Source organism: Marmota flaviventris, chromosome 5, assembly GCF_047511675.1.
Source record: "Marmota flaviventris isolate mMarFla1 chromosome 5, mMarFla1.hap1, whole genome shotgun sequence".
Classification (NCBI taxonomy): domain Eukaryota; kingdom Metazoa; phylum Chordata; class Mammalia; order Rodentia; family Sciuridae; genus Marmota; species Marmota flaviventris.
In genome coordinates, this window is record NC_092502.1 from 53,839,612 (window position 1) to 53,862,315 (window position 22,704).

The 22,704-nt window shown below is 34.9% G+C and overlaps 1 non-coding gene across 1 annotated transcript; it reads right to left on the reverse strand.

Moving 5' to 3' along the window:
- Positions 1-22,312: 22,312 nt before the first annotated feature.
- Positions 22,313-22,444, reverse strand: LOC114103633 (small nucleolar RNA SNORA72). Its single transcript, XR_003584709.1, has one exon. It is a non-coding gene; the product is annotated as a small nucleolar RNA SNORA72 (small nucleolar RNA).
- Between the last annotated feature and the right edge of the window lie 260 nt (positions 22,445-22,704).

Here is a 22,704-nt window from a genome sequence, read left to right on the forward strand (position 1 = left end):
GCTTAGTAGATGTTGCTGAGGGACTGAGAAAGTGTTCAGGTGATTGGCTCTGGTGTCTTTGAGATGTAAGTGAGCCTCGGAGGAGGATGCTCACATTTCTATTCATCTGGGAGAAAATGCAACTCTCAAGAGTCTGGGTATGGTTCTGAAAAATGTTAAAGCACAAGCATAATTAATTCAAACCTAGTTTTGTTATACTATTTGCTACCATGGCCTCCAATTTTCCTTTAGTTTCTGATATAAAATGATTAATAAATTTGTGTTAAAATGAAAGAAATCTTTCCCTTTTGTGGGTAAGAATCCATTTTTAAAATATAGTTTTATATAATAAATGTTTTATAAGTCAATTGTTCTTTTGAAGAGTCCTTGGTATTCTAAGATTCATTATGCATCTAGCTGATGTTTCATGAATGTTCCGTATTAATCATTCTATACTGTTTTGGGTATAGTTGTGGAAATCTAGTTGGCTCAAGATCTAAAAATTTAGTTCAAATGCAACTCAAAATTTCACTTTCAGATATGTATAGACCATAAATTGCAATTGCTATGAATTTACATTATGGGAGTTGCACATAAAGGATTAATTTTTTCTAAATTGGATGTTAACCAAAATGGAAATTCATAAAATTCATTGCTCCTGATTTAATTAATGAAAAAGTTAAAAAATAATTAAATAGAACAGGTGAATGATTCAGATATCTTTGTATATTTATTGCTTAAATATATAAATTGAAATTTTCATTTTACTTCATAACCAAACATTTTTTATATTTTAGTTGGCTAAGGGATTGGTCTATTTGCTGGTTTAGACACAGAAGAATAATTTTCTATTTTCAAGTATGTCTATGTGTCAATATATGTAGAGAATTTCCTTCTCTGGGGGGAAATCAGATTTTACTTATCTTTTCTTCCCTTTATACTTCCACAGTATCTTTACAGTGAATAAAATGTGTGTGATGCTAAATAGAAATAATACTTTCAATGGGGCTGGGATTGTGGCTTAGCGATAGAGCATTCACCCAGCACGTGCGAGGCCCTGTTTTTGATCCTCAGCACCACATTAAAAATAAATAAATAAAGGTATTGTGTTCATCTATAACTAAAAAATAAATATTAAAAAAAAAGAAATAGTACTTTCAGGGGCCCAAAAGAATATGAATGTAGTTTAGTAACATTTCTCAATTGCTAATCAAAAGTTTTTCCTTCTAGACATTTTACCTTGAAAAATATTGTTGTCTGATTAAAAAAATATTCTTAGAAATAGGCAAACTCTTGCAGGTTTCCTCTATTTTTGAGCACAAATGTATAACTGAGAGCTATCCAACTTCTCACACACTGTCCCTATCTGTTATTGAGATCAAATTCACCTAACAAAAATTTAGCATTTGAACTATTTTAAAATGTATAATTCAGGGTTATTAAATATATTTATGATTCTATACAATTTTCACTGCTGTCAAACTCCTAAACATATTCATCACCCCCAAAAGAAATCCTATACAATTAAGCAGTCACTTCCCAAAGTCCTCTATAATACAGCCCCCACCACCACTAATCTTTGAGTCTATTGGTTTGTCTCTTCTGGGCATTTCATGTATAGGAAATCATAAATACAAAGCCCTTGGGACTGGCTTCTTTCAATCAGCATGTTTTCAAGGTTCATACATGCAACTTTATTCCTTTTATGGCTGAATAACATTCCATTTTATAGATATACCACATTTAATTTATTCATTTACCAATTGAGGAATGCAAGGTTTGCAGTCATCTTTTGGCTATGGTGAATATTGATGGTATAAACATTTGTGTACAAGTTTTTGTGTGAACCTGTGTTTTCTTTTCTCTAAGGGTAAGATTGCTGGGCCTATGTCATAACTCTTTCTTTTACCAAATTGTGAAACTGGCAAACTTTTCCAAGGCCATAGCACTATTTTACATTTCTATCCCCAAGATATGAAGGTTCCAATCTCTCTACATTCTGGCCATCACTTTTCTTTTTTTAGTTTTAAAAAATATACTTTAAAATTATAGATATACTAATAGGTGTGAAGTGGCTTCTCTTTGTACTTTTGGTTTGCATTTCCCTAATGACTACTGGTGTTGAACATCTTTTCTTGTGTTTTCTATCATTTGCATCACATTTAATATGATATTATAGTTATACTTCTGTATTTCCAGTTGAGATGGCTTTTTATTTCTCTTTTATTTTATTTTCTTGCCTAATTGACCTGATGAGAACTTCAATGTAACATTGAAATAGAAGTGGTGAGAGCAGAAATACTTGTCCTGTTCTTTATTTTGCGGGGAAGACCTTAGTATCTCATAACTAAGTATGATGTTAATTGGGAAAGTGCCCTTTTATTTCTAATTTGTTGAGTTTTTTTTTATCATGAAAGAGTGTTAAATTTTGCTAAATGCCTTTTTTTTGTTGTTGTTGTTGGTTGAGGTAATTATTTATTTATTTTGGTATATCACATTGATTGAGAATCACTTTTGGTCATAACACATAATCCTTCCAATATGCTATTAGATGTAGCTCCAAGTATTTTTTTTTTTTTTTTTTTTTGAGCTTTTGCATGTATAGGGACATTGGTCTGAACTTTGCCTAGAGTGTCTGATTTTTGTTTGATTTCAGTGTCGGGATAATATTGACTTCATAGCATGAGTTAGCAAGTGCTCTTCTCTTTTCTGTTTTTTGAAAGAATTTGAGGAAGATTGGTATGTGTTCTTTAAACCCTTTGTAGAATTCACCTGAAGTTTGGACTTTTCTTTGTTGAAAGTTGTTTTTATTTTTCCTGATTAATGATTTATTTTCTTTATTTGTTATAAGTCTGTTCAGATTTTCCATTTTTCTTTGGTCAGTTTCAATAGTTTGTATTTCTAGGCCTTGGTTAGCTTTACCTAGGTTATTTAATTTGTTGTTCGACAACTGCTTTAGTATTCTCTTATAATCCTTGTTGAATCTGTTAGGTTGGCAGTAATGTCTTTGATTTTATTCTTGATTTCAGGAGTTTGAGGTTGTGATTTATTATAAAGATCATTGATTATTTAGGAGCATATTGTTTAATTTCTAAATATTTGAGATTTATCCACACTTCCTTCTGTACTCAATTTCTAATTTCACTTTGCTGTGGCCAAAAATATACTTTATATAATTTCAGTCTTTCAAAATTTATTACAACTTGTTTTGTGACTAAATATATGGTTTATCTTAAAGATTTTTCCATGAACACTTGAGAAAAATGTGTATTCCATTTTTGTTGGGTGGAGTGTCTTATATTGGTCAGTTTTTGCTTCATATATTTTTGGGATCTGTTATTAGATATATATGTTTACAATTGTATGTTGCTGGTAGATTGACATTTCTTTTTTTTTTTTTTTTAAGAGAGAGAGAGAGAGAGAATTTTTTAATATTTATTTTTCAGTTCTGGGAGGACACAACATCTTTGTTTGTATGTGGTGCTGAGGATCGAACCCGGGCCGCACGCATGCCAGGCGAGCGCGCCACCGCCTGAGCCACATCCTCAGCCCAGATTGACATTTCTATCATTATATAACATCATTCCTTTGTCTTAATGTATTTTTTTTTTCTGATACTAGTATATCTACTGTAACTACTATTTGACTACCATTTGCATGGAATATCTTTATTTCCATCATTTCAACCTATTTGTTTTAATTGCCTAGCCTTTTTCTTAGGGTGACCAAGCAGAAGGCCACTTTCTTAGGGCATGTGAATGTATTTTGTCTGGGGTTGTTTAATATCTATTGAGATTTCCTATTTCCCATTGAAAAGTTTTTGCTTAGCTCCTCATCTTCTCTATTTAGTGGTAAAAGACAACACATCTCTTCCTTATGTTGACTTATGAACTGTCTCCCTATTTTAAATTTGTGTCTCACCCATGAACCCTCCTTGCCTGGTGTCTCCAAGGACCTAGCCTTTTGAGGGTTCTGCAGGATAAAATGGCTCTCATTATTTATGGCTATTTAAACCTAAGGGTCATTCAACTAAATCAAATTCTTTCATCTTTCTTTTCTGTTCTATCAGTGTGTGTGTGTGTGTGTGTGTGTGTGTGAGAGAGAGAGAGAGAGAGAGAGAGAGAGAGAGAGAGAGAGAGAGAGAGATGAGTATGTGTGTTTATAGATATTTTAATATGAGGTCTCCCATATGGTGAAATCTCAGGAAGGGAGACTTCAACACACTTGGTTATCTTACAATCTCTTTCTGGAAGTCACCAATGGTTGCAGCACAGCTCAAAACCAAACAAAGATCTCTCCAGTGTCAATGAGTCTTATTAAGATTCTACCATCAATTACTGCCTTCAGATTTGAGAAGGAGTGTCCAAAACTTTCCCCTACTTTCTGAAGGAACAGAAACCATCACCATAGTCACTCCAATCAGAAACTGATTACTTCTGAGTCTTTCCCAAGACTCTGCCTGTAAGATGAGCAATGAGATAGTATTGGCCTTGATGGACAAAAAGTTAAAACTCTCCTGAGGCATCAATTTAAGTAGTAAAATTTGAAGACTCAAGGAAGAGAGATTCTGATTTTATGAAAGCTCTCAAACCCAGAAACAAAAGTTTCACAAGTCACTGGGAAAGGGTAAGAGTCTATAGGAATGGGTGATCTTGTTACGAGCCATGACAAATGCAGAGGATTTCCTATACATGGGAAGTTTGAACTTTTGTCAGGGGTTGTTTAATATCTATTGAGATTTCCTATTTCCCATTGAAGAGTGTTTGCTTAGCTCCTCATCTTCTCTATTTGGTGGTAAGTTGAACCAGGAACTGCTGTTCCAAGTTTCTTGCTTTCTATGTCTTTGTTTTGAATCTGAAGATCTCAGTTTTGATCTCAAGGGAAAATGAATTATACTTCAGCTTTCTTTATTCGGATAGCTACGGATCCGGAATTAGGAAGCACATCTAGTTTCCCAGTTGCTTGACTTGCTAGAAAATATTTTTAAAATGTAAATTTCATCTCTTTTCATCATTATTCCCCTCCCTAAAATGTGAAAATGAAGTAGGATAAGGTTTAAAAAAAAATCTAATAGATACTTTTTTCTAACATTATCCTTCCTACCTGTGTGGTGGCCTTCTAAGGACATCGTATTTATATATATTTAATATTTTCTTTCTTCTTGGTAGCATATTTTACTATGAACTATGAAGAAGTTCTAAATATAGTCAAATGGAAGAATTTTAAAAAGAAATAAAATTAAGTCTTGAGATTATTTGAATATCCAAATGCAGCAACTAATCTATTTTCTAAATGCTAGAACTCCCACTGGAGCCTGCCATTTCCTAAACTCAGACTTTCCCCTTTCACAATTCAAACTAACATTCAGAAAGCTGTCTGCTCAATTAATTAACAAAATGATGAATTAGACAGATTGGATTGTTCTTACTACTACCCCTAGGCTTTAATTACTTGTCCAGTCTAGTGTCTATTTCTAAATACAGACTTATTTATTTATCCTCCATTTACCAAGCTTCTTATCGAGTTCTGCACACCCATGACTCCATTTATCTCCTGCATTGCAATTTAGCTACAGTACATCCCTCCCTCCCATTCTACCAAAATTGTTCCCACTGAGATCAGTGACTGCTGTATTATGACACTTTATAGTTCTCCTTTTACTTGACCTTTGACCACTTCTGCCTTAAATGACATGCACTGAATTGGTTAAGCCAGAAATCTAGTAGCTAGTTATTCCTCATTTATCTGCTTCCCTCCTTATCCTATCTTTCACTGCTTCTCTGTTGCTCTGTCTCTTAAATATCTACCACACCATACCTGTCCATTTACCCTCATTCTCAATGCCACTTCCTTAGATCAGAGTTCCTGGATTCTTTCAATGTCAATAGATGCCTCTTTTACCCTTCTCCCCCATATATTATTCATAATATAATCATGAATAATGTCTCCCACAACCATGGGGGTGATGCATGCTTGTAGTTCCAGTTACTTGGGAAGCTGATGTAGGAGGATCATTTGAGCCCAGGAATTCAAGACCAACCTAGGCAACAGAGTGAGACTCTATCATGAAAACAGAAACCAAACAGTGATTCTTAAAGTGTGATGATATCAGACTAGCATCCTCAGTATCATCTGGGAGTGAGGAACCAGGAATCTATGCTTTAGCAAACCCAGGTAATTTTGGTGCTTATTAACATTTGCAAATTACTATTTTAGAATACTATACTAGAGTTATTTAAATTTCTTTGATGGAATGTGGATTTTTGGGATCTTCTACTTTAGTAAGTATCTCTATGGGCTTCAGTTAAGATACTGACTGAGGTCTTCTTAAAACCTGATTGGGGAAAAATCCACATGTTTTTTAAGTTCACATGTTTCTTTTCAGGATTCAGATTTTCAAGAGCTGTTAGATTGATGTTCATGATAATTCAATAAGTTTTGGCTGAGTTTACCTTGTTTGTTTCCATGTGAGCTTCTTCAATATGGTGGCTAGAAGCTGAGAAAGAGAATTTTCTAGCAAGAAAAAGTCAGAACAATTTGTACCCGAGCCATGAAACTAACATCCCCAATTTTGCGGCATTGTGTTCATTGGAAGCAAAACACAGATACAGCCCACACTTAGAGGAGGGAATTACACATGGGCATAAAGAGCGGGAAGCAGAGATCTCTCAGTGTCATGTCAGAAGCTATCTCCCACACCATGGGGTAGATGTCAGACAAGAAGGAAGATCAAAGAGGAAATAACAAAGTCAAAGCTTGTCAGACACAGGAGAGAATGAATATAAACTTTGGGCACAGGAAAAGTGTCTTGATAAAAACATGGAGTCAAGATTCAGGTATTGGATTAAAATGAGTGTTTTTTAGAATATGCCCTAATCCTAAAACACTATGGTTCTATGTATTTCCCATATTTGGCAATGTTTAGATATGTCAGATAGACTTAAAAGTACAGGAATTCCTCATTATCTAAGAATAATTGAAGCTAGGAGAAAAACACTTACATTGAATTAAATAAGATATATGCCAAAATTTTATAGTAAACAGGGACTTTTAAGAAGATTTATAGGTTTGGTGAGTCTTACTTTAAGAAATGAAGAATAGGCTGGGGATATAGCTCAGTTGGTAGAGTGCTTGCTTCACATGTACAAGGCTCTGGGTTCAATCCCCAGCACTACCACAAAAAAAAAGAATAAAAATTTAAAAATAATTTAATTTTTAAGCAAAGTTAAGTTATAACTATGTATATGCAAATCAAAATAGTAATTGTATTTTTTGTAGCAACATTTAATAAAATTGTATGGTGGCAAAATATGACATTTTTCACTTTGATTTTATAGGATGCTCATAAAATCAGTTTTAGAAAGTCCTTAGGAGGAGTTATTTTAACTTTTTGACATTTAATTTAAACCTTTTTCTTTGAAGTGTGAACCCTTGAGTTCTGTTTTCTACATGGCTGAATAAGCTCCTACTAGACCTGCCTTGCCCATGGATAACAACAATAAATTCTACCACTTAAATGTGAACAAAAGCTGAAAGGCATTCTAGGGTAGCCAGCATCTGAAAGAAGAGATGGCACAGCATGACTTACCCATCTTCATGACTTAAAGTGTGAAAAATTCAAAATAGCTAAATTTCAAACTGAAAGCTTGTACTACTTCTTCCCAGGTACTAGATGAAAAGACTTCAAGAATCAACAAGGGAGACAAATGAAGTACAGTAGATGGGGTAGAGAGAGAAGATGGGCGGGGAGGGGAGGGGAGGGGGGATAGTAGAGGATAGGAAAGACAGCAGAATACAACAGACAATAGTATGGCAGTATGTAAAAACGTGGATGTGTAACCGATGTGATTCTGCAATCTGTATAAGGGGTAAAAATGGGAGTTCATAACACACTTGAATCAAATGTATGAATTATGATATGTCAAGAGCTATGTAATGTTTTGAACAACTAATAATAATAAAAAAGAATCCAAAGAGAATGTAAAACAAGGATGAAGCCTAGAAAGGCACCCCAAATTCCATGCATAATATCTGATAAAAATCTCTACATGACCCCTGACAATACAAACAAAGGACAGATTTCAGCTAATGGTTAAGAAAGTGAAATTTGATCTGTCACATAAAAGGCATAATTTGAGATTTGACTATGACCTTGGTAATTGGCTATTTAAATAACCAAGCAAGCAAGTGCAATGGTTTTCATCTTTAGCAGAATATAACAACATAGAGTCTCTATAATTTAACATTCACAGTGTCCAAGATATAATTCAAAATTACTCAAAATATTAAGAAAGAGGAAAGTTTTATTCATTCTTAAAAGTTGGTCAATAGAAGCAAAATTCACAATAACTCAAGTTTAAAATTTGTATATAGAATTTTCAGAGTGCCTATTATAGCTAGAGTCTAATATATAAAAACAAATATAATTGTAATACATACAAGGAAGAAAACCTCATAAAAGAAATATAACTTTAAAAAACAATAAGTGAAAATTCCTGAACTGAAAAATATAGTGACTAAAATTAAAAACTTATTGGATAAGCACAATAGCAGAAAGAAGATAATATATGAAAGTCAGTGAACTTGAAGATAGAGTAACAGAAGTGATATAATTGGAAAAAAAACAGGGAATAAAGATTTAAAAATAATAAATAGAGCCTCAGGCACTTTGTGAACAAAAGTAACACATTTAGTGTATGTAAAATTGGAGGTCAAGGAGATAAAAAAGGAGAATGGGGCTTAAAGTTACTTTAAAAAGTAATAACTAAAAATCTCCCATATTTGGTTAAAAGTCATAGCTTGACATATTCAAGAATTTCAGCAAACTCAAATAGAATTATGCGTGCATGGTTGTTTATTTCTTTTTCTTCTGTTTATTGACCCTACTCTAGAAAATATTTATTTCTTAACAGTTTTGGTTGTGATCTGAACAGTGTTCAATATTACCTTCATTAATATCATGATAACCTTTATTTTATTTTATTTTTTATTTTGAGACAGGGTCTCGCTAAGTGGCATAGAGCCTAGCTAAGTTTCTGAGGCTTGCTTTGAACTTCTGATCCTCCTTTTTCAGCCTCATGAGTAACTTGTGCCACTGCTCCTGGGCAGGCTTTGTATTTTGTAGAAGTTGAAATTTTCATTTGTAATCATGGACCCTTTATTTGCACTGTACTGAGGACTATTATAAATAGTCAATGAAAAAATGACTTACAAACATGTTAGCAGATACATGAGATAGACATTAGTGTTAGGTGAAAAGAAATGTTTGAGTAGGATCAAATTTTATTTCAGGAAGTCTTTTTTAAAGTTATTTTTGAAGCTGTAGATGGACAGAATGCCTTTATTTTATTTATTATGTGGTGCTAAGTGCCAACATAACCCAGTGCCTCACACGTGCTAGGCAAGCGCTCTACCACTGAGCCACAACTCCAGCCTCTGTTTTGAGAAAATTGAAGTTGATCTTAAGCATCTACCCCCCTAGAGTCTCTACATTCAATGTGTTTCTGAGGCTCATGACTCTTCTTCCTGTTTTGAAAGTATAGCAAATGAAGACTGTAGTTTACTTAGAGAGTAAGAGATCATTAAATTGCAATGATAGCCTAACACCTCTTTATTTACTTTTCACTAGCTTGAGTGCACCACCATCATCTGCCCTAAAAGTACACCTTTTTCTTTAACTACAAAATGCCTTCAGATGAACCTTTTCTTTGACTCACAAAAAAATGCATTAGTGAATGGATACATCATTCTCATGTGAGCCATTTTCTAGGCCTTGATTTCTTTTTGGCTTAAATAAAGTTCATGTGAAATTATAACTCATGTCCACTTTTGGAGCACTGAAACTTAATGAGTTAATACAAAGAATATAGTAAAGCTTTGTTTAAGACCTGGAGATCTATTTCCATGAAATAAAATTTTCCTATTGAACTTGGCCGCAAAAGAATTATTTTGACTGTGACCCTTGGGGCCCTTAGACATCACCACATATTTTTCACAGTTTATTTTAATTGTGCCTTGAAGGTAAAGCATCTACCCTCAAGTAAATGAGATCAGATTCTATGCTGAAGTAAAGTTCTATAATTTTCCTAAACCTTGTTATATTTTTTTAGAATGTAATAATGACTACAATCTTTCTATCTTCAAGTCCATAAGACTGTTAGGCCAGTGACTAATAATTAACTCTTTGAAAAGGTGATATAGCACAGCAGTGTAATATCATTTGACTCCATATATTGTTCAAGTCTGTGGTTTCAGTTAGTCAAATATTTTATAATTTGCATCAACATTGCCTATAACTCAGCAGTAAGGACCTTTTAACTGGGATCCAGGGTCCCAGGATGTGTGGTTCAGTGCCTAACTTCTCTGTCTGCCTCTGCTTCCTGGAACTTTCAGACATCTTTTTAGTAATTCAAAAGCAATATATTCCAAGGATAGAAATCCAAATAGTACAGATGGTTGTGTGATGAAAGGAATGTCTCCTTTTGATGTTAGATATGCAGTTCACTAGTCCCTTTTCCCCAGGCAACCACCACGGTTCGGTTTCTTGTATATCCTGCCTGGAAATGTACCCGCATTTAAGTCTAAACATACTGAATTTCACCTTGCCTTTTAATTTAAAAATAGACTGTAGAAATTGGTTTACATTAATACATATGTTACTTATTAGCAAATACATAATTCATAAGAATTCCTAGAATTGGAATTGTTAGATCAAAGGATATGTTTGTTTATAAAGAATTTTTTGATCTATTTGGAATTTATTTTGATAAGAGGTAGGAATCTAAACAAATCCATTTCCGGATAGTTCTCCAGCACACCTTACTGACCAACATATCTCTCTCCTCACTGCTCCATAACACAGCTGTTATAATACACTAAATTCCCATTATATATATTATTAGTTCATTCTCTCTAATTGATTTCTTTATTCATTTTTTAAAATTTTCATTGTTTTGGAATATATTTTAATATCTAAGTAGGTTACTCACCTAGGTTTGCATGTTTATTTTTGACCTAATAGGTAAAATTAATTTTTTTATTCTAGTTAAAAAAATAATTCTGGAAGTTTTCTTTTTCTGGGATCACAATCTGTGGTATGGTTTATGAAGAGTTAAAATCATTACAGTATACAGTCTCACATAATAAACTATGCATATTATTTTAATTTTCTTGGTGATATCATTATTTATATATCTTTGTCTTTATATTCTAAAATAAGATTATCTCTATTGTTTAATCTTATCAACTTTAAAGATCCATTGATAATTTTCCTTGCAAAACTAGAAAAATACATGTGCTTACATTCCTTTTTTAATTTTATTTTTTATTTTACTTTTTTTTTGTAGCTGTAGATGGATAGCATACCTTTATTTTATTTGTTTATTTATTTATTTATTTATTTATTTATTTATTTATTTATTGTGGTGCTGAGGATCAAACCCAGTGCCTCACACATACAAGGCAAATGCTCTGCCACTAAGCTACAGCCCCAACCCAACAAATTAATTTTTTTTTTTTTTTGCAGTGCTGGGGATTGAACCCAGGGTCTTATGCATGCAAGGCAAGCACTCTACCAACTGAGCTATATCCCCAACCCTACATGTTTCCATTCCTTATACCTGTTCTTTCTTTCATTCTTTCTCTGAATATTAATTAGATTGTTCTTCAACCTATTCATGATTTATTACATATTTTATTCTTTCACTGCAATATCCAACCTTTATATTTGAGTGGATTAATTTACTTAACCATTTTTAAACTATTATTTTCTTAATTATTTTTGAATACCTTAATGTTTAAGAATTTGTTATTTGCTTTTGTTTGTGCAAAATAGCTCAACTAGGAATAAGATATTTACATATTACATTTGCTTTACTGTCTTATGGCAACTAAAGTTTTCATGGCAAACAAAATTATTCCTTATGTACCCACCTGCAGAGGAGAGTTGATATATTTTTTGTCATGGGTACTTACAGTATCTTTCAAGTCCATTTTTGAAATCTTGGACTTGAAAATTTTATTTCAGTTTTAGAGAGATACAATATGCCTTTTCAATGTTTTATTTTCTGGAAGCTTTTTTCTATTTTATCTTTTAGTAAACTTGTGTCTCATTTGCTTTGTTTCCTTTCCTAGCAACACTTATGCATATTTTGGAATTCTTTTGTCTGTCATATTCTTTCATTTTCCCATATTTGTACAGTGTTTATTCTTTTCATTTTATTCTGCTCAGTTTCCTCAGTTATGTGATTCTCCATGTTCACGACTTTGTTTTCAAAATGTTTGGATTTTTTGACATTTCTAATGTTTTTTTCATTTAAATTATGATTTTATTTTCCTGTTTATTTCATTAGTTTTATAGAAAAGCTTTTTTCCTACTTGACCTTTATTTGCCTTTTAGAAATATGTTTTTCTGGTGTAGTGTTTCTGGCCTTTTCTTTTCTTTTCCTTTTAGAAAAAAGAAAATTTGACTTGTTAGCCAAGGAGAAACACAGGGAACTCCTGTCCCAGAGACTGTGATTCTCCCTGCCATAGGGAACCCAGGGCTGTGTTTTTGGTTTTATTTGGATGTATTTTTTTACATATAAAAATATAGTAGTATGTATGATATTATAAGCAATATACATGTATAATTTTTTATATATTTATATATTTTTTTGTATCTACATATTCCATATGGTTTATTTCTAGTTATTATTCATCTTAGAATTAGGACTTTTTTTTAAAAGGAAGGAAGAATCATAATAATTTAGCAAAACTAAAGAAAACATGATCCTACCTGGGGGTATAACTCAGTAGTAGAGCACACACCTATTGTGCATGAGACCCTGGATTGATCCTCACAACACACACACAGACACACACACGAAGAGACACAATAGCTAAAGGTACATAAACACAATGGAATATTACTCAGCCTTAAAGAAGAATGAAATTATGGCATTTGCAGGTAAATGGATGGAGCTGGAGAATGTCATACTAAGTGAAATAAGCCAAACCCCCCAAACCAGAGGACGAATGTTTTCTCTAATAAGCGGATACTGATCCATAATGGGGATAGCAGGGGAGAATGAAGAGACTTTGGATTGTGCAGGGTGGGGAGGGAAGGGGAGAGGGGGGTGTAAGGATGGGAAGGACAGTGGAATGATATAGACATTATTACCCCATATGCATGTATGATTACACTACCCGTGTGACTCTGCACCAAGTTCAGCCAGAGGAAAGAGAAGTTGTGCTCCATTTGTGTACAATGTGTCAAAATGCATTCTACTGTCAGGTATAACTAATTAGAACAAATTAAAAAATACAAAATTAAAAAAGAAATAAGAGAGAATAAAAAAGAGGTAATGGTGGTGGTAGTAGTGACAGTTGGGGATATGGAACATTTAGCCTAGCATGTGCGAGGACCTGGGTTTTATCCCAGCGCTGAAAAAAAAAAAAAGTCAAGAAAAATATGCTCCTTTGAAATAAGAGCATGGAGAAGAAGTGATAAAGCCAAATAAGAATGGTAAAATAGCAGAAAGAGACAAATAGTGAACTGGTAGACCTCCATAAGAAATGGGAGAGAAAGAAACCTTACAGGAATCAAGACAATATAAGAGAAAACACAGTCAGTGATAAATACAACAGGTTTGAGAAATTACTTCTCAGTGGCACAGCTGGGGTTTTTTGTTTTTCTTTTATAGAGCAAGTACAGTGAAGGGCTGCAGGAATAAGCTACCTTAGTATATTGCCTTTTTAGCCTTTATACCATGGAGAATAAACCCTGGGTTGTGGGTTAGGTGCTGCTCATATATGGCTGAATGCCATTTGGGGTCATATTGAAAATTCCTATGTCAAAGAATTTCTGCATCATGATTTGGTGTTCCTCTCTTACCTTACCAAGAACTGCTTATTATCCTCCATCTTTATTCTCTCTGCCCATCCCAAAAGATGGATTTTTCTTTCAGTGTCAGTTTTTTCCTTTGCTTCATCTCTTTTGCCACAGTGTGTTGGCCAGGGACAGTGGTGTATGCCTGTAATCCCAGCAGCTCTGGAGGCTGAGGTGGGAGGATTGCAAGTTCAAAGCCAGCCTCAGCAATTTAGCAAGGCCTTAAACAATTTAGTGAGACTCTGACTCAAAATGAAATATGAAAAGGGCTGGGAATATGGCTTGGTGGTTAAGCACCACTGGGTTTAATCCCTGGTACCAAAACAAAAAACAAAACAAAACAAAACAAAACAAAACAAAACAAAACAAAACCAGCTATAGGAATTCTCATACAACCAGTCTTTGGCTTTCCAAGCTTGGAGCTGTTGACTTCATTCCTCAGCAGGTGACCTCAGCTGGAGATTTGAGTCATCCTGGCTCTGCTCTCACTTTTCTTTCCCAATGGGGGCTAACACTATCCTTGAAAACTTTCTTTAAATATGGCTCATCATTGAGGCTGTATGCATATCTACATTTATAGTTTGTAGTTATGATTTCTCTTCACATTATAGTTTATTTTGTTTTAAAGAGGAGAGCTTTTTGAGAAAGACATTCCTTTGGACAAAAATATTGCTCTCTCATTGTCATTCCTTCTGGAATGGAGATACTGAGTTAAAGACATGGTGACACTTTTGAGTCAGAAACATCTTAGCCTGAATTTATCTTCATCATATAAGGCCAAGGAAAGTCCAGGCAGTGGCAGCTGTCTATAGGGTGAAGCAGCTGATGCTGAAAGAGGTAATGCCTTGTAGATCCAGCACTGACTCAGGGTGATAGCCACTGGCATCCTTCTCCAGTGATGACTCTGAATGTCCTTGGCTCCTGACGCTATCTGATCAAGGGAGGATGTTAGGTCCATTCATTAATAAACCTGGAAATGGCAGTGCTGCTCATAGGTCAAGGATAAGCCCAACTGCCTACATTCCAATAGCTGGATGTACCATCATTTATTACCCAATTCCTTTTGCTAGATATTTAATTCATTTTCTATTTTTATTTATTATAAATAAAGTTGAAAAATTCTTATACAAAAAAAAAAAAAAAAAAAAGGCTAAGCCCAAGGTGTTCAAATGGCTTCCAAGTCACAGAAATACCTCCTACTACCTCAGCTTATAGTCTTTGATTGGACCACACCCATCAAATTCTGGGCCTTCTATAAAGTATTTACTAAATGAATTAATGCTTTCATTATCTTCTGGGACTTGAGTAAAGCTTTCACTCTGCCTGCTCATCTGGGAACTTGTTATTATGCTTCTGTCTTCATGTAACCTTCCTCTCTAGGTCTTTGTCTTCTCTTTTCTGTCTATAACTAGGGAATCGCCAGTGGATCTAAGGTTTATTTAGTCAGGATGATCTCATTTTGAGTTCCTGGACTTAATTATATCTGAAAAGACCTTTTTTCCAATAAGCTTACCCTCAGGTTCTGGGAGCCACCAGTCAACCCACTACAATTGCAAAACACGTGTTGGATAATATTCTGATGTGTAACACAAATACATGTTTATCAGTAATAAGATGCTGTATAAGAAATTTGTAAGCTGAGATTTATGTGAAATTCTCAGAAAGTTATAACTTCAGTTCTTTCTTGCACACTGAACTCAAACGTGACAGTGACTCGCGCAGTGGTAAAGGAAAATGAATGGACAACTGTAAAGCCATTTAAATGCCCATCTCTGCAGAGAGTTGGGATTTTACTTGTTGCTATGCTCATCCACAGATGGGACTCCCCTGACGTTGACACTGCTTCCAACTCCATCTAAGTTTGCCTCTCTTTGCCTTGTGCTTTGCTTGACCCTGTATGGTCCCAAATTTTGACATATACCTGGTTCTGTGAAACTTCCCCTCCTACACTTAGCCACCCTGTGGTGCTCCTTGTCTCATTTTAGCACACAGTGGATTTTCAGTGAAGAAAATATTTTCGAATTTTACAATTCTACTTAGGCTCATTTTGTGGCAATTTCATTAAAAAGGAAAACTAATAATCAATCAGGGGACACTCAACTTGTTAAATGCTGAACAGAGGAGTTTAGGAAGTCTACTTGGATTCACACAGCAAATGACTGGTAAAACTCAGTGTAGAGCCCAGGTCTTTCTGACTTTAGAACCAAGCAGTTACTATGCCATAATGTTCCTTTGGAAAGTGGCCACTTGACCAGGGCTGGATTCATGTTTCCTACTGTGTGCAAGTTTTATTAAAAATCCAATAAACAAATTGGGCATGGTGGCACATGCCTGTAATCCCAGTGACTCCAGAGACTGAGGCAGGAGGATCATGAGTTCAAAGCCAGCCTCAGCAACTTAGTGAGACCCCATGCAACTTAGTGAGACCCTGTCTCAAAATAAAAAAATAAAAAATAAATAAAAATAAAAAAAGGGCTAGCAATGTAGCTTGGTGGTCAAGTGCCCCTGGGTTCAATCCCTGGTACAGAGAACAAAAAAACAACAAAAAGAAATCCAATAAACTGTCTCTATGGGATCATCTGTCTCCTTGAAATTGGTGTAGAAAAATCAAATAAATTATCTAAGGGATTAATTACTCGATTAAATAAGTTTTCAAAACTATTCTATATAATTTCCTGACTTTTGATAAAAAAGTCATTTTTAATGACTGTACATGTTACACAATTCATATAGGTTGTAGAGCATTAGAAATAACCTGTTCAGTTGAAAAGGCATAAGAGAGGTGGCAGCGGAGAACCATGATGAAGACAGTAAGATGGGCAAGAGAGGAAGGCCCCGCCACAAACAGTAAGGAAAGTATTTAAATTATATGACACAGCCTAAAGACACAAAACATTTCATTTCCCTTTGCATGAAACTGGTTTGACCTTCACAGTTCTGAAATAACAGGAACTATTATTTCCCTGGTAACTGTACTGCATTTTAGTCTAGTAGTTAAGCAGAATGCTCAGCATGAATAAATATAGGTAGAAATTGTTAGGGAAGATTTCTATGAAGAGTGCATGTTAAGCAGTAATATAAATGTAAGAGCTTACAGCAAAATGAAATTCATAATATAAAGGGCAAACCTGCCTAGGAGAGAATTTTAGGTAAACTATTGGGTTGAAAAACCAATTCCCATTTTGTTTTAATAGTTAGTAACATAGGGTGGCTGAGGTGACGGGTTTCAGTTGAGTGGCTCGTGTAGCATTATCTTGTGCTTGATTCAGCAGAAATGTGTGTGACTTCTGTAGGACTATGACAAATGGCTGAATTCCCTCTTCCTGAATTCGAAATTAATGACTAAAAACATTATCAGCAAGGTAGGTTGTCAAAAAAAATAGTGTAGGTACTTTATCTAGAAATGGTATTTTTTTTTCTTAGATAAACCCCGAGGATTTTATAGGATCGTTCAGGAGGAGAGATTTATGTAATTTTGAATTTAGCTATGGCATTAGCTAAAGACGACTGGAAAAAAAGAACCAGAGATGCTTATTTTTTAAAAAAAATTCCTGTGTGATTCCCTGAATTTGAAATATGCAATGAAGGCTTGTTCCTAATTTAAAAGACTAGCTGGGGTCACAGAACTTATGGGAAAACCAGAAGATCCCTAACATCATATCTAGATAGCATGAACCCTTAAAGGTTGCCAGCATCCTTTTAGGAATTATTTACAAAATTCATACATTTTGTTCTTACTAAATTTCATACTTAACAAATTCATACATTTAGCCACATATATTGAGCTCCAAGTGTTTCCTAGCCACTCCATAGAGTTGTAGAGAAATGAAGCATAGTTCCTACCCTTACAGCTGTTGAAGGGGTGGGCCTGCGAACATGGGGTTGCACCAGGCATAACTCTGGGTGCTGAGGGAATGCAGAGGCTGCCAGAGAGCCCAGCTGGCTCCACATGACTCCATGAGAGTTGGGAGAAGGAAATTACTTCATCTCCTGACCTGATTCATCTTCTGTAAGATACTGGGAAACAACCACCCATTCTTCAGGGTGATGGTAAGAATTATACTAGATCAGATATGTAAGGAAGTTTGAGCGTGTGGGTACTCCATGTTTTTACTGTAATCATTGTAGATGGATTCTGTTCTCTCTCTTTGGCCTGAAATGCATGAATTTAAAAATATGAATAGAAAAAGTAAACTATTAGACCAGTTTAACTCTTATGCCAGCTATTTAAAAATGCTCGATTTAAATTATCAAGTTATCTGAACATGGAAAAGAAGAGATATGAATTAGTTTCCTATTACTGCTGTAATAAATTACCACAAAATCTGTGGCTTAAAACAATACAGATGTATTACTTTCATTTTTGTAAGTCAGAAGTCTGAAATCACTTTTACTGGGCTAAAATCAGGGTAGAGGCAGGGCTGAGTTCTTCTGGAGATCAGGGGAGAATCTCTTCCTTATTTTTTCCAGCTTCTGGAAGCTGCTTGTGTTCCTTGTCTTATCACTGCTTTACTCCAATGTCTGCCTCTAGGACCACATAAATTTTCCTCCCTTTGATCTCCTAACTTTGTTTTGTAAGACACTTGTGATTATATTGGCCCACCTGGATTATCCAGGTTAATCATATCTCAAGATCCTTAACTTAGTCATATCTTCAAGGTTCCTATTGTCATATAAAACAACACAGGTTCTGAGTGTTAGGGTGCAATCATCTTTGGGCCATTGTTCAGCCAACTGCAAGATATAAAAATCTAAAGAGGGTATCTTTGCTTATGGGAAGACCATGACAGTTTTCACTGCCATAACACATGTTTGAGCCACTGCATATAGATGGGGCTGGCTTAGAAAGAGAAATGACTACCAGGGACATTGAAGTATTCACCTCCACCGTAGTCAAGCTGAGAAAACCAATGAGAAGTCTCAGTGGTTGGCTTTGAATTCAGGCTCCTGTCCCATCCTCACATGTATTTGATCTGTTAACTGCTATTAGACGATATTTCTCAACTTCAATAAATTTATACCGCAGCCATGTTGTGGGCAAAGTATTAACAGAATGACAGAACACTAAAAACCCTGGGTAACAGCTGAATTCAATGCAGATACTATTTGAGAACTGTTCATTTGTGCTGAGGGAAAGCTTGTGTTGACTATGATGGAGGAAGTGAGACAAACGAGGCAGAGATGTATTTGTTCTATAACACTCAAGTGCAAGACATGTCATATTGCTTTATTTTTCTAAATCAAATTCAAGCTAAGTCCCTGTACACATAGGTTAGCAAGATACCCAATGTCAGTTATGATTGGAAAGGCCTCCCCCTGCCCTTTGAAAGCTCAGTCTGGCCAGAAATCTGGGGTGAGGGCTCTGGTCTTCTTTGAGCATGCTCTACCAGACCCTGCTCACTGTCTCTTGCCCACTTGGAACATTTAACTGTGGGTGGATCTGCTGTTCAGAGCCATCATTTCCATTACGAACAACAAAATCATTGGAAAATTTTCTGTAGTACCTAAGGCCAGCTCCTATGAGTCATTTTTGTCATGTTCCACCCCACCAGGACACTGTGTTGGAAAGGAAATAGTGGTCTCTTCTGAACAAGAACCAGAACCATTTCCCCCAACTTAGAGCTTTCCAATTGTTTTCTAGTCCACCCCCCAACCTCATCCCTTAGAACAAAACCCCATTTCCTTTTCAAGCCCTTGAATTCTTTTGCTCTTGGAATGTACGAGATAATATGTGTGAGGATGCTTGGCACACATAGGAATCCATGCTGTCATTATGATCATTGTTTGCCACTTTCCTTAGGAATTCAGAACAAAAACTTCTTAACTCTCCCCTGGGAGAGGGGAAATCCTCCGAAGTATGAACACAAAGTCCATCTGGATTTCTCATTTTTGTGTGATGAGCTACATGAAATTAAGGCATAGGTAATTTCTCTAGCATGTGATTCCACTAAAACAGTTAATGGCTTAAAGGTGAATTGTTCACCCTGGGCACATCTAGACTGCAAGGAGAGAATGCGTTAGTTCACTGTTCATCATTTTTTCCCCATGTCTTTGCTTTTATTCCTTCTGTAGCCACCTCCTCCTTTAAGTACACAATTCATGTCAGCTATCCTAGCAGATAACAAGGAAAATGATGTTCCCTGGTGATGTCACAGGTAACACTCAAAGATATGCACTTCAAAAGTTTAGGTTCAGCTACTTGTGACAGCAGGGTGAATAACTGTGTGATCATTTTATTAGAAGAACCTAAGAGAGAGCAGCTTCTCTTGGTGATATATCTTTTTTTTTTTTTTTAAATTGGCTTGAGCTCTTACCCCAAACCTGGTGGATCCACTTTAGTGATTAAAGTGAATCCACTTTCAAATGTTATAGTTTACATATTAATTCTAGGAGCTATGATTAGGAATATTTAACTTTATTTATTCACTTTTTGTTAAAATTCTATTTACTTAAGTCAGATGAATGCATTTTTTCTTCTTCTTAGGCACTGAATGTAGATTTTGATATTTTCTGCTGAGATTTTCTTACTAGTGTGTCCAGTCTTATGGGATCCTGTCTTCTGTTGAGCTTGCCACTTTCCTGTGAAAATACCCCTGGACTATGTCCTGGTAGCTTCCTGTTTGGTTCTAAGTTATTACCTAGATTGTCATCTTTGGTTCCTCCTATTAGGAAGAACTGACACCCCCAGGTTGGTGGAGAATGAGTTAGATGCCCTGTCCTATCCTGTGATCCTGTAGCATCAGAAACAGCTAAAAATTTCTGTGAGTTTTATAGTTGCTCCGAGTTGCTTGGAATAAAATGGGGGTACCTTTTACTATAGGACTTGAAAGTGGCTTTATGGAGGTTCTTAGACCACATGAGAAGATTTTGAATCATTGAAGCATATTGTAAAAATCATGCAAATGTGAAAGAATGTCAAACTAAATGGGTACCGCTACCTTTCAGACAGTCGTGTTTCTTCTCTCTAGAATAAAAAAAATTGACTCGAATCACTCAATAAAAGTAGTTAAGCAGAAATTATGTTAAGGAAAAGAAAAAAAGAGATAGCAGTGTTTTTGTAAAAGCCACCCTGCAACACAGATTTTTTAAAAAATAATCTTCAAAAAGTTGAGAATAGGTTTATCTAAATTCTTAGTTTATTATGACTTATTAGTACGAATATTGTGGAAAAGTTTTTAAAAGGTGGGAAATGTTGTGGCATTAATGTTGAACGAGGCAGTGAGGTATGTTGAGATTGGGCTGTTGCTTAACATTATAGCTTGGTGAATTTTGGTTTTGAATTGTGTGTGGTGTACCTTATTTAGGTAGCAGTGGGCTTCACTCCCCTCGACAAAGAAGAGGGTCTACAGCTTATCGAGTCTCCGGCTCCTTCTTGACCAGAAGTTACTGGTCTTTCTGTTTATTTACTGGTCTATTTTTACCATTTTTAAAAAACCTTTTGGAATCATCCTATGATACAGCAAAAATTTTCCTCTTTTGGTCTATTTTGAAGGGATTCAATATATACAGAAAGTATATTTTTTTCTTCTTTGACATTTGGTGGTGTTCTTTATTTTTATTTATTATTATTATTGTTATTATTATTATCTGGGTACTGGGGATTTAACCCCGGGGTGCTTTACCATTGAGCCTAATTCCTAGCCCCCATTTTTTTTTTTAATTTTTAAATTTTGAGATAGAGTCTCACTAAGCTGCTTAGGGCCTACTAAGTTACTAAGGCTGGCTTTGAACTTGTGATCCTCCTGACTCAGCCTCCCAAATTGCTGGGATTACAGGCATGCCCCACCACTCCCAGCTACATTTAGTGTTTGATGACATCTTTGACTTAAAACTTGTTACTTTTTAATTACATGCATCTAGTTTTTAATACTTTTTATTTGTGATATGGCCTGAGATGCTCTTAAGTTTCCATGTGTTCACATATGGAATCATGGTTTAAGGTGTTCCATTTTAGGATCCAACATTGTTTGACTCCCTTTCTAAGAGGTGCCAAGATGAATGTGCTCCCACTTTATCTTCCCTTCCCACTTCTCCCTACCTACTGTTACCTAAAGTGAATTTTATTACTATTTCTAAATTGCTGTGGTGTGTAACATTTATATTTTGTTCTACTCATACTTCTTATGCAACCAATGATTTCTTCATTCACCTCTAATTTTATACTATAGTAGTTCTCTTAAAGAAGATCTCAAAGTAATTATGAACCTGATTGCTTGTATGTTTCATATTACTTTTTTTCCTAGAAAATAAAAACAATAATTTTATAGTACATTTAATGGCAACTGGTAGTAATAAAATTTTCCTATTTTGTTTACATGTTCTTTAGACAAGTCTGCAACTTAGCATTGATTATTTGCAAGTTATTCTACTATCTATACTGTCATTTGTCAAAAGGTGGATCAAGATAACATAGAATCATAGTCATAATATGGTCATACAGAATGATCATATTATAAATCAGATTGGATTTATCACCAGCATTTATAAAACCAGACCCAGAGAAAGAACTAGGTCTGGGGACATTATGTATGGTCTTAATATAGTGAATGTTTAGCCTGTCCTGATTACTACAAAATCATATTACTTTTATATTTGAAATAATTTGTTTAATTTGTACATTCTTGGTTTTTATTTTTCCCTTCCTTGAAGACTTGATAGACATTGCTCTCTTGCCTTTTCTAGTGGTTTTTTTTTTGTAAAGTTTGAGTTCAGCCAGATTTGATTAAAAAAAAATTAATTTTTTTCCACACATTTTTTTATTGGTGCATTAGAGTTGTACATAATCATGGGATTTGTTAACACATTTGTACATGCACACAATACACAGCATAACATAATTTGGGTCGTGTCATTACCAG